The sequence below is a fragment of the Muntiacus reevesi genome, chromosome 1, assembly GCF_963930625.1.
Source record: "Muntiacus reevesi chromosome 1, mMunRee1.1, whole genome shotgun sequence".
Taxonomy (NCBI): domain Eukaryota; kingdom Metazoa; phylum Chordata; class Mammalia; order Artiodactyla; family Cervidae; genus Muntiacus; species Muntiacus reevesi.
Genome location: NC_089249.1, coordinates 138,505,497 through 138,518,576, shown reverse-complemented (window position 1 = coordinate 138,518,576; position 13,080 = coordinate 138,505,497). Strand labels below are relative to the sequence as shown.

General features: G+C 41.1%; 1 protein-coding gene across 2 annotated transcripts in view; it reads left to right on the top strand.

The window, feature by feature from the left end:
* Window positions 1-13,080, top strand: part of PDE4B (phosphodiesterase 4B) — a 510,574-nt gene that overhangs the window by 348,421 nt on the left and 149,073 nt on the right. The window lies entirely within an intron of this gene.

Below are 13,080 nucleotides of genomic sequence, written 5' to 3'. Positions count from 1 at the left end.
CTGCGGTCCATGGGGTCACAAAGAGCTGGATACGACCGAGCAACTAAACAGCAGTAGGTGCTCAGTTTTGGATAATTAAGTACTTTGTGCTTCCACCTTATTTCCTTAGGTGTAGTGCTTCATTAAAAAAAGAAAAAAGAAAAATTAATGGTTACTTTAGGGCTTCCCTGGTGACTCAGATGGTAAAGAATCTGTATGCAATGCAACAGATCCAGGTTTGATCCCTGGGTCGGGAAGATTCCCTGGAGAAGGGAATGGCTATCTATTCCAGTATTCTTGCCTGGAGAATTCCAGTGGACAGAGGAGCCTGGTGGGCTATAGTCCATGGAGTCGCAAAGAGTTGGACCTGACTGAGTGACTAACACTTTCACACTTTCACTTGGAGATTCTGGTGTAAGTTTTAGCTTACCACAGTCTTCCTTTAAGCAGTACCTATAGTATAATAACTTTTCCACAATAATTTCTATTTCTCCCTTTGCCTTTGTGCACTTACTGTTAAGCGGCTTACTTCTACATGTGTCATAAATATCAAATATATTATTGTTTTTTGGCTTTTCAGTCAATTATAGTTTTCAGATATTTTAATAAGAAGCAAAAAACACTTCGTTTTTTTTCTGTAGATTCAAAGTTTCATCTGATATTTTCCTTCTGCCTGAAGGATTTTCTTTACCATTTCTTACACTTCAAGTCTGCTGATGATGAATTCTTTCACTATCTGGTGGAAGTCTTTTTGTTATTTTTTCTTGTGGATTTTTTATTGTGCTTAGATATAGATCTTTAAAGTTTGATTATTTGCTGATATGCAAAATGGAAAGTGATGCAGGAACAAATAAAGCAGCACAGTCTCTGAATAGGGAGGAAGGGTGGGGTTCAGAACAGAGGACTTGACTTCACATATAATCATGGCGTTTTACTGATGGTAACAAGAGGAGAGTCTGAGCAGATATTTATTGATAGGGGTGAGTTGATTGAACTTGTTAATAGTTCCAGTCAAACTGAGTTTAAATCCAAGATCCAGTATTCAGTAGCTGAGTGGTCTTCAGCAAAGTATTTAAACCCTTTGAACTTCAGTTTTCACATCCACAGAATCATGTTAATATCTTCCCCACAGAGTGATTATAGCAATGAAATGAGTTAATGTCTACCAAACACATAACACGTAGCTGGGCACACACACTGTGTCTGTAAGAAAAAAAAAAAAAAAAAAAGTGTCACCTTTTAAATTTTACTGCCAAAGTCAAGGAGAAAAGATCCTGTGACCTCATTTTTCTACCTCTATTTCTCTTATCTTCCTTCTCTCACCCCTCCCTCCTTCCCAAAAGAACAAATTTAAAACTCAAATACCAGGCTGTCTGCAGGTGCAGTGTTCAAGACTGATAACATTTGGAGGCCAGATGTTAACTGACGTAAACACTATTAAGTGCTCTGTAGACCGGAGGCTGAGGCAATGATTTCCAATTTTATGATTATTTGAGTTAATAGCAAACCATACTGCCACTCCCTCCACCCTCCTGCCTCCACCAAAACGGAGGTATATAGCCTATTTGTTCCCAAGAGAATGTGATTTTTTGAAATACAAAGTTCTTGAAATATTAAGTAATGGCATTTCACAAGCTTAGGACTGGAAAGGCAGCCTCAGTGCAGACCTCAACACCTACTCGAAGTTCTCTCTAAAAGGTCAAGGACTTGTGAAATTTGATCTTAGAACTAGTTTCATTTTCTGAAATAAGTCCAGAGTAGTAGTCACAAAAAATGCTTCAAACCTATAACAAGTTTTTATGCCAACTGATATTTTCAATTTGAACTTCCTAAGGATTTGTGTGGGCGAATGCCAATGACAGGAAATCAATAAATGAGTCCTTCTCCTAATGAAGAAGTATTGTTTTTAAAATAGCAATTAGTTAGATCTGCTATGAATCAATAAGTTAATTGTTGGTGTTTAATATACTTACACACTCATTTATTTATTCATTAATCCACTGAATAGATATTGGTCCAGAACTAGCAATATGTCCTAGGCATATTGCCAGGCACTAGTTAATACACTGGTAAATACAACAAATGATCCTCACGAAGCTTGGAGTTTTATGCAAGAGGAAGACAATTTCAAAACAATGAGCAGACAAATAGATGTAGCAAAAAAATTGTAGTAGTACTATGATGCAAAGAGGCCCTATTTAAACAATGGGTTGGGGAAGGAATTTTTAGTAGGTGCCTTAATCCAAGGCTTAAAGAATGAGAAGAAGGTAGCCATGCAAAGAGTGGAGGAGATAATAAGCAAAGAGCAGCATTTACTCATTCATTCAACAAATATTTGTTCAGCACTTTCTGTAAGCCAGAAACTGTTCAAAGCAAAGAAAATATACCAGTGAACAAACACGCATGCAAAACTGCTGATGTGGGAAAGGATTTGACGTCTTTCTGGAACAGAAAAGACGTCCTTGAAGCTGAATCATACTGAGCAGAAGAGGGGAGTGCAAACTGAGGTGGCAGTGGCAGGGGCAATACTATGTAGGGATTTGTAATCCAGGTAAGGAGTTTAGATTTTATGCCAAATGCAATGACATGATTTGCTGTATGTGTTAAGGAGTTGCTCTTGCTATTGGGTGGAGAAAGTGTTGGAGGATGAAGGGAGGGTATAAGCAAGGAGATTCATAGGGTAGCTATGCTAGTTCAAGTGAGATTTTAATGCCCTGAAACAGTGGTAGCAGCAGAGATACAGTGTACAGTTTTGAGGAAGGAAGGATAGGACTTATTGATCAACAGAAAAAGAGGAAGGGGAGTTGAGGAAAGATGTAAAATCATGGATGATTCAGCTGAATATTTGGTGGCTTCATTTACCACAATGAAGAAGACTAGGTAACTGGATGGAGGAGGTTTAATCTAAAGATTAAAATAAACTCAAGTTTTCTGGCCCAAGTTTTAAATAATAGAATCAATACAATTTGAAAAACTGAAAATCAGTATCTCATGGGATTAATATGCCCCCCATTTCTGGAGTGTATACAAGCATACCAAATGACCATTTACCTACAATATTTTAGCTATAGATTTCAAGCAGAATTCTGTAACTGGTTTCCAGATGGTATGTGAGAATTTATAAAAGAAAGCAACAGTTTCTTGAAGCCATCACTGATTGAGTAAAAAATGGTTTTCCTAAATCAATCTCATTTCTCTCAAAGGTGATTTCACTTGCCTTTGAGCTACTGGAAGCTGGCACTGTATTTCTTAATAAATGCTTTATTTCATTAATAATTGGGTTTATGATTGTCAGGGCTACCAAACTTATAAATGAGAGTATTTATATCTTGTTAAGACACCATTTGAATATCTTTTGCGATAACCTTTTAGGAAAAGTAGTGAATGTAGACTGAGAAATATTGAGCTGGTAAGGTAAATTGTACATCCTAAGTGCAACTAGGTCAGTAGCAACAGAAAGAAGTAAGTTCTCAACCTTATGGTAAGTTTCCACCCTCCCACACCACTGCTTTATAAAGTCGACATACAAAACACATTTCCTCAAAGGAGAATGAGAATTTTTCTCATCTGGGAAACCCCTACCTTTCCTGAGAATCACTGCCTTTACTGTTATTCTGTCTTGGAAAGTATTAGTGGATAAAAGTTTGAGAGTGAGTTTGCCAGATTTTAGCCCTAATTAGGAAACATAGAGAAACATATACTTTATAACATTTTTCTTTCTGAAAATTATTTTTTACCTGGAAATAGACAGGCAGATCACTTTGTAAGCATGTTAGAAATAATTTTCTTATAATTATGATGTAGGTCTGTTTATGTTTGGTACTAGTTTTCTTGTACATCAAATCATATAGGAATAGTACAGTGTGAAGTTACTAAAGGATCATTAAATTATGGTCCTAAGCATTTGAAACAAATATTTTTAAATGACCCTCATTTTATAATCTCATTAGAAAAATTAGGCATTGGTATTACTTTTTAATTGATACATTTCCTTAGTGAAATGTTAACAACCTGAGAAAGGATCTCAAACAACAAATAAATGAACTTGCAACATAGAGTTCTCAGCCAAAGGAACATCAAGAGGAATATTCATGTCATTTCCATCCCTAACACCATCAACATCAAGGAATTGACAAGCAGGATCATTTGCCTTTTTCTCAGGCTTCCCTGGTGGTTCAGACGGTAAAGAGTCCACCTGCAATGCAGGAGACCCAGGTTTCATCCCTGGGTTAGGAAGATCCCCTGGAGAAGGAAATGACTACACACTCCAGTATTCTTGCCTGGAGAATTCCATGGACAGAGGAGACTGGAGGGCTACAGTCCACGGGGTTGCAAAGAATCAGTCATGACTGAATAACACACTGGGCTCGGTGCCTTATGGAAAGTATTACAGCCTTCTTTGCAGGTGGTATTTGGTACCAAACTCCTCCTTCTTCTTTTCAGGGTGATCACAACAGAGGGCAGGAGATGACTCCACATCCCCACACCACGTACATTTGCTTTTGTCAGAAAAGTACATCTGTGCAGTCTGTGGAGGGCATCAAAGAGGAGTTAGAATAAGATACTTGGTTTCAAACCATTCATTCCTTCGTTTTGTTTATTCATTAGACATTTGCTAAGTACTTCTGATAGGCATGACCCTTAGCAATGGGATAAATAATATGAAAAAGAGGTTCTGTGTCTCTGAGTTTCACAGCCCTTTGTGGGCAGATGAGATTGCTAATAATTCTGCTGGACAAGTGCTAGTGGAGAGATACATCAGTAGATAGATATCAACGCAGAGATAGCTGTATGAGACAATGGAACAACTAACTGAACTCAGGGAAAAGGAAAATTATATCACTATCTTACTAAATGGCACCATATTTAAACCCAAATATCATTTGATCCAATTTTTTTAGTTTAAAAGGGTGTGTAAATGGAGATTGGGAAAAAACCCAGTAATACAGTTTGTTACTACCTCTGTCTGGTTTCAACTCAAAGGACATCATCTGAGGAAGGTGGAAGGTGTGCCCAGTATAGACAGTCTATGCAGCTGTGTAGAGTGGGTCTGCTGACACCCAAACCAGAAACATTCTTCTCCATACCTGTGTCTGCCATACTATTATGGCTTTATCTTCTCCATAGCTTTTATCACTCTCTGAAATTATCACATTTGACTTATTTATTGTGCATCCCTCCCCACAAGAACCTTGTCTGTCTTACACATTGTTGAATTCTCAGGTTTCAAAAAACTTCTTGTTTCATAAATATTTGTTGAGTGAATGAATTATCACAACAGTATAAAACCACATTAAATCACACTTGAGAACCAATATTTCTCCCGTTTTGAAAATCTCTGTAAGATATGTTTAGGTGACGCTAGTGGTGAAGAACCCACCTGCCAATGTGGGAGAGATGAGAGACACAGGTTCAATCCCTGGGTGGGGAAGATCCCCTGGAGGAGGGCATGGCAACCCACTCCAGTATTCTTGCCTGGAGAATCCCATGGACAGAGGAGCCTGGCGGGCTACAGTACAGAGGGTTGGAAAGAGTCAGACACAGCTGAAGTGACAGCACACAAGCATGCACGTAAGATATTTGATCTCAGACACACCTTAGAGATCTTCTATGGAGTCATGTCTTCATTCATTTCAGCGGGGGAAAGACTACGGCGTGGGTGTAGGGGCGCATACAGAGAGTCCTGTTTCATGTCAAGTTATTTTTCCCCAGAGCAGGAACTGGAAGTCTGGGTTCCAGAATCCCAGGGCTCTTTGGCACTGCTCTGCTCCCTCCGTCTAAACCTCTCTGTGGGGAAAGTAGATTTGGAGTATTGCAGTGGATGTAATTTTCAAAGGTCCTAGGAGAAAAGGAAAGCCTTGCTAAACTGCTTTTGCAATGAGTTGAACGTAATAGTTCTCTTTACAGCTCTGAGGGAGGGAAGTCAAGACTTCAGAACTGGATTTTTAGGGCAAGACTGGGACATTCTGCTGTAACCATGGCCATAGATCTGCCTGCTTTCAGCAGAGACATGGGCTCTGCCTCGTGCTGACTGTGATTTTGCACAGTTAAGTCCTTCATTCGAAATTAGGGCTCACTGCAGCTTGCAAATTAATTCTATAAAGGTGGGTCACTGTCACTGTGGGCAAAATGCATGCCCCTCTGCAGCTTCCCCATCCATAGGGACCAGATAGCACATTGAGGTGATAGCTAATCTACGTATTTAAGGGATTGGTATATTTTATTAAAGTGATAAGCAAGCATTAGAAGGTGTTAGTTTCTGAGTATAACTGAGGGAAATATTTTCCAAGATAACTTTAAAGAAACACCGCATTATTCAAGAACATACCACTACCTCCAAACACACACATACAAACATACACAATAGCCAAACATATACCTTATGATGCACAAAAAAGTCCTCCAAAGCTGCAACTCCTGGCGTGGAATTCCTGATACACTGCAGGGAGGTTGGGGAAAGTGGACCCTCTCGATTCCATCTGGGGACTCCTCTGAGGTCTTTACCTGCTGGAGGTTTTAATCCAAATAGAAATGGCTTTTTGTCAGATAAGAGATAGAAACTGGTGAGATGTATTTGTTCAATACATGTTTGTAGGATGCCTTCTGGCATGAAACTCAGTTCTAAGCCCTAGGAATACAAAATGAATAAGGCTTAGTCCCTGCTTCAAGGTCACAGTCTAGTGGAGTGAAAGAGATAAGTAAACAGAGAAATCCAATCCAGCGTGGTAAGTTCTGGGATCAGAAAGGGTCTGTGGGGACAGAGAACAGAGCGCCCTGAGTGCAGTTGACAGGATGTAATTAAAAGAGGCCACATTTGGGAATTTTTCGAATGAAGTTTCACATTTTGGAGCCTTCTGTTTTCTCCTTTTGGAAATGAGGGGAGGAAAATCAGCCCAGAGTTGTGAAAATTCAATGATGTGTTACCTAGAGAAGGAATGAGTTGTCAAAGAAAAGTCTCCTCTGATTCAGAAATGAATGATTCCTAGGATGTTGCTTCAAGACTCTTTGTTACAGAAACTGGGGTATGCACAGGTAATTAAGGATCTAGAAACAACCACCCTGGGGGCAATTGCAGGCAATTCTGCAACCACCTGGCTTAACTTGAATTCTTGAAAGTACAGCTTCTCTTGGTGTAATAAAAGGTTTCATGTACACCTTGTGTTTCTGTTCCTTATCCCCGATTTTCCCTCCCAGGCTTATGAATAAGGCTTTAGTCCTGTTTCTCCCGTGGAGACTGGCAAGCTGCCCCACCTTCTCCGGTTGGAGGCTGGGGAAGCTGTAGCTGTCTTCTGCCACCTGCTGGCTCCCTGTTAGCACCGGTGCAGGGCTGACTTTGCGTGGACTCCCAGGGAATGGACTCCATTAGGGGAGAAAGAGGGGCAGAGAAGGTTCCTGCTTTTACTAAAAAGAAAGAGATGAGAAGATGGCAGACAGAAGCTGGTATAGGAAGGCTTTTCTCATCATGGGGGTTTGTCATAAAGCTATCCCCATTTCGAGCATCTAAGCCAGTGATTTTTCTTTATAAACTTGTTTTGTTCAGGGAGAACAGAGCTTTTTATTTTTATTTTTTACTTTTACTTTTAGGTCATTGTCTCACAAAACTTATCAAATAAGGTCATGCCGCACCTGCATAGACTCATTTGAAGGAAACAGCAGAAACTCCTGCCAGTGGGAATTGAGATTGAGGGTAGGGAGGCAGGAAGAAGGAAGATACATGAGAAACATTTCACAGTGAATTGCAGTATTCTTTCATTGGTTCAGCCAGCATTTTTAAAGACCTGCTATTTATAAGGCTCTAATCCAGATGCCTTGGCTCAGTTCAGTCGCTCAGTCGTTTCCGGCTATTTGCAAACCCCTGGACTGCAGCACATCAGGTTTCCCTGTCCATCACCAACTCCCGGAGCTTACTCAAACTCATGTCCATCCAGTCGGTAATGCCATCCAACCATCTTACCCTCTGTCTTCCCCTTCTCCTCCTGCCTTCAGTCTTTCCCATTATCAGGGTCTTTTCCAGTGAGTCAGTTCTTCTCATCAGGTGAACAACATATTGGAGTTTCAGCTTCAGCATCAGTCCTTCCAATGAATATTCAGGACTCATTTCCTTTAAGATTGACTGGTTTGATCTCCTTGCAGTCCAAGGGACTCTCAAGAGTCTTCACCAACACCAGAGTTCAAAAGCATCTATTCTTTGGCACTCAGCTTTCTTTATGGTCCAGCTCTCACATCCATACGTGACTACTGGAAAAACCACAGCTTTGACTAGACAGACCTTTGTCAGCAAAGTATGTCTCTGCTTTTAATATGCTCCCTAGGTTGATCATAGCTTTTCTTCCAAGGAGTAAGCGTCTTTTAATTTCATGGCTTCAGTCACCATCTGCAGTGATTTTGGAGCCCCCCAAAAATAAAGTCTGCCACTATTTCCATTGTTTCCCCATCTATTTGCCATGAAGTGATGGAACCAGATGCCATGATCTTAGTTTTCTGAATGTTGAGTTTTCAGCCAACTTTTTCACTCTCCTTCACTTTCATCAAGAGGCTCTTTAGTTCCTCTTCACTTTCTGCCATAAGGGTGGTGTCATCTGCATATCTGAGATTATTTATGTTTCTCCCAGCAATCTTGATTCCAGTTTGTGCTTCATCCAGCCCAGCATTTCACATGATGTACTCTGCATATAAGTTAAATAAACAGGGTGACAACATACAGCCTTGACATATTCCTTTCTCAATTTGGAACCAGTCTGTTGTTCCATGTCCAGTTCTAACTGTTGCTTCTTGACCTGCATACAGATTTCTCAGGAGGCAGGTCAGCTGGTCTGGTATTCCCATATCTTTAAGAATTTTCCAGTTTGTTGTGATCCATACAGTCAAAGGCTTTGGCATAGTCAATAAAGCAGAAGTAGACATTTTTCTAGAACTCTCTTGCTTTCTCTATGACCCAACAAATGTTGGCATTTGATTTCTGGTTCCTCTGCCTTTTCTAAATCCAGCTTGAACATCTGGAAGTTCTTGGTTCCTGTACTGTTGAAGCCTCGCTTGGAGAATTTTGAGCATTACTTTGCTAGCATGTGAGATGAGTGCAAAAGAATCCGCCTGTCAATGCAGGAGACATGGGTTCAATTCCTGAGTCAGGAAGATTTCCTGGAGGAGGAAATGGCAACCCACTCCAGTATTCTTGCCTGGAAAATCCCATGGACAGAGAAGCCTGGTGAAATATGTTCATGGGGTCGTTAAGTGTTGGACACATCTTAGCGAGTAAACAAAAACAACAAATCCAGATGCCCGGGATTCCAAAGTGAGTAATATTGGGTTCCTTCCCTTTTGGGGTTAAGAATCTATCGGATAGCAGCTAGATAAGAGGATGGTTAAATAAAGGGAGAATTAAATAGAGATCATAAGTATTGTGATCATGTATTGCTATAAAGGCATCTAGTGGAGCACAGAGAAGGAGCATGTATCTAGATCAAAGTGGTAGCTGCAATGTTAGAAAATATTTACTGGAGGAGATGATATGAACTGAATTTGAAGTAGTGACTTATTGGAAACAGTGGGGAGAAGGGCATTCGAGTTACTGGGAGCACCACTTCCCACACGCAGCATCACCCACTATCACCACTGCTTTGGGAAGCTGAGACTTCTAGAATCAAAGCAGGAAAAAGTTGTTAAAATATTAGGTCTTAGATAACAAGTGATTGATTCAGTCCAGGGTGATCTGTCAAAGCATGCAGAATCACATGGGACGGCAGCATACAGAATCCTGGACGTCAGAGGGTAGGACTGGTGGTGGGGAGCTTGTTTCTGATCCTTGGGAAAAGGTTGCTTTTCATACTGTTTCAGTCCATATGCTGGATATGGGCAGGTACCATCAAATATTCATGTCCATGACATCCTCTCAGTCCATCTGAAACTTCTCAGTGAACTCATCCAAATATTGAAATACTTGTAAGCTCAAAGATATCAATGATCGTGTTATTTAAAATTGTAAATTAATGGCCTACAATAGGGGAAATGCCTTGAGAGGTTTGGAACAACTTCTGGGTGATCCATTAAGTTCCATAGGCATGGAAAATGATGATTCTGGAAACGGTGCAGTGTGTGAAGGAAAAAAAAAAACTTGTGAAAAAAATCATGATTTAAGCCTGCAGAAGAAATATTAATACTCAGAAAGAAAATATTAAACTGATAATGTTTTTTCTCTGTTGTTTACATTGTATAGCACATCCTTAGTTACTTTTATGATAATATTTTTTTAATATAATGCAGCTTAATGGTGATATATGGCTTCCCTGGTGGCGCCAGTGGTAAAGAACCTGTCTGCCAATGCAGGAGATGTAAGAGATGCAGGTTCGATCCCTGGGTCAGGTAGATCCCCTTGAGGAGGGCCTGGCAACCCACTCCTGTATTCTTGCCCAGAGAATCCCATGGACAGAGGAGCCTGGTGGGCTACAGTCCATAGAGTCACAAAGAACTGGATATGACTGAAGTGACTTAGCACGCACGCAAAGGTGAAATATGGGTGCTGATTAAGGCAGAGGCTACAAACCCTAAATAAATAATTACTCTTTTGTACGTTTGTTTCCAATATTTCAGATTCCACTTTCCCCCTAATTGTATATCAGTTTGTGTGGTATATTTGTTTTGCTTGTTAAGTCTGTCCTGTGTCTTGCCCTTGCCCACACCCCTCTTCCCAGCCTGGATCTGTGGGATGCATTGTGATGTCTGTCTGCTAATTTTGCTGTGACTGGGGCTGGTGTCTGGTTGGTGATTCATATTTGTTCCTAAGTTGTACATCTGTGTTGGTTGCTTTGAAACATGCCCCAGGGAATATGAAAGGCCATTTGTCTCCCTGAAACTGCTTCTTTGCCCCCAGGGAATTCTTCTTTGGCTTCTGAATTCTGGCAAGCTTTTCTATGAATTTAGACAGGGTAAAGAAGAAAGAAAAAAGAAAACAAAGGAAAGCAATACGGAGAGAGTTTTAACATGTGGGTCTAGTCCCTTCTTACCTGGCAGGAGCAAACCTCCTGGATACAAAAATTGAGGGGCACATGCTTTGTGACATCTACTTAAAAGGTAATACTTGTGGGCTTATTTCTTCCCACTAGGAATGCCTGCAGCAGGAAAGAGGGCAGACTGAGCCCTGATGGAAACCCTCAGTGGAAAAAGTTCTGAGAGTTTGGTAGGCATACCCACTTGGCAACTCTTCTAAGAGTTTAGCACAGATATACACAGAAGTGACATTCATAATATTTAATGACTGGTACCACATGGACACTGACCAATTAAATGGACACAGGCCACCTTGCTGAAGCTGGAGGCCCCCTGCTGTTCCAGACATCAACCCTTTAGTTATTGGATAACCAGGAGGTCCGGCAGCTCCTGGAGGGTCTGGGGGCAGGGGCTGGCTGTAAGCTGTTACCAAAGTATTTCAGTGTTTTAATACCCATTAAGGATATATAGACAGAGACCAAATGAATTACCGCATGGTTACTCATAAAACTTCCAAGCTTATGCCCACTCTTAAGCTTTATGTAGCCCCATCTTTACCTGTTAAGAGCCTGCCCTCTCTGTCTTAAAGAAGAGTTCAGAGCCGACGTCAAGACCTAGTCATACTGCAGGCTCCAGGTGCCACAAAGAAGTCCTTATCCACAAAGGAGCTCTTTATTTTGCTCAATGACTAGTATAGATCTCACCCAAGGGAAATTTCTAAGTCAGCTTACATTATATTTTCACTTGCTGCAATATATTTGCCTTACAACATAGCTTTACCTCCGGGCAGGCTGACAAACAGCTGAAATGTGTGAGTGATTGCCCACCTGCCTGCTTGCCTGCAGTGTCTGAAAGACCGTCCCATCCCAGACCATGAGCCTGCTGTGAAAATCCATCTGCAGTACCATGAAAGCCCAAATACATATATTGGATTGTTATGGCTCTTCCTTGTCCTCTTCATGGGAGATTCTCACTTGCTGCTTGTTATCAGACACCTAGAGTCTGCTGGTTGGCTAAAAGCAGCTTCTCGGAATGGTCTCTGGGGAAGCATTATAACCCCGGATTCTCTCGTTTCTTCTTCCCCTGTTTCAGTGAAACCTACAGCTTCAGCATAATTTGCTGCCTCCCCTGCCTTCACTCCAGATAACGGCCAGGGTTGCTCATAATCCAACTGACTCTCTGCATACCAAGCACAACTTTTGTCTGAATGTAGAGACTGAGAGGAAATTTCACTCTACCCAGAAAGCCATTCAGGAGTTCTGTGCTTACAGAAGTCTGAGGTTGTAGAAGACTGAGTTGGAAAACTTGGATTTTCCAATTCTCCTTGCGTATTTACTAGCCTGTGCCTTCGTGCAGGCATTTAAAATCTCTCGAAGCCTCATCTTCCTCAAATGTGGAGTGGAGTCATACTGTGGAGTTCACAGGGTCATGATAAGGATTGTAAATGAAATAATAAATGAGAAAGCCATCTGTAAACTAAAAACATCCACCACAAGAGCATGGGCTGTAAGAACTAGTGAACAGAAAAGAATCACAAATGTAGAAATAAATCATGGCAGCTGGATGAATATGAGGTAAGCCCACTGCTGTGGTCCAGCCTGGAAAAGAGAGCATCCTGTAACTTCTCCAACACCTTTCTGCAGAGCTGGAGCTGGAGAGCAGTGAGTGATCTAGAGAAATGCTAGGCAAGAGGGTTACTGCCATCTGAGGTTATGCACGCAGAAAAAATATATAGAGGATGGTGGAAAGCATGCGGAAGACAGGGTACCTAAGGTAATACCAGGACTGGGAGAGAGAAAACAGATAAAATGTCTACCGCTTCTGCCTGTGTGGTCATTGCTCAGAATTGGTTCAAATAAATCTGGACTTGAGGGTACCATTCCAGAGAGGGAGACTGACCAGAAATCTCAACGATACTCTTCCGCTTGAGTCAGTAGCTGCACCCTCTCTCCTCCAGAAAGAAAGCTCTGCTGCCCTGAAGGCTTATTTGGAATTATTAGATTAATTAAGTCATTTTCTGTGCTTAAACTTGAGTATGAATGGTAAGTCGAAGACTGGGCCTCCCGTTTAATCAGCCAGTGGATGTTTTCAGAATAGCACTTTGTTCCTAAAACCATT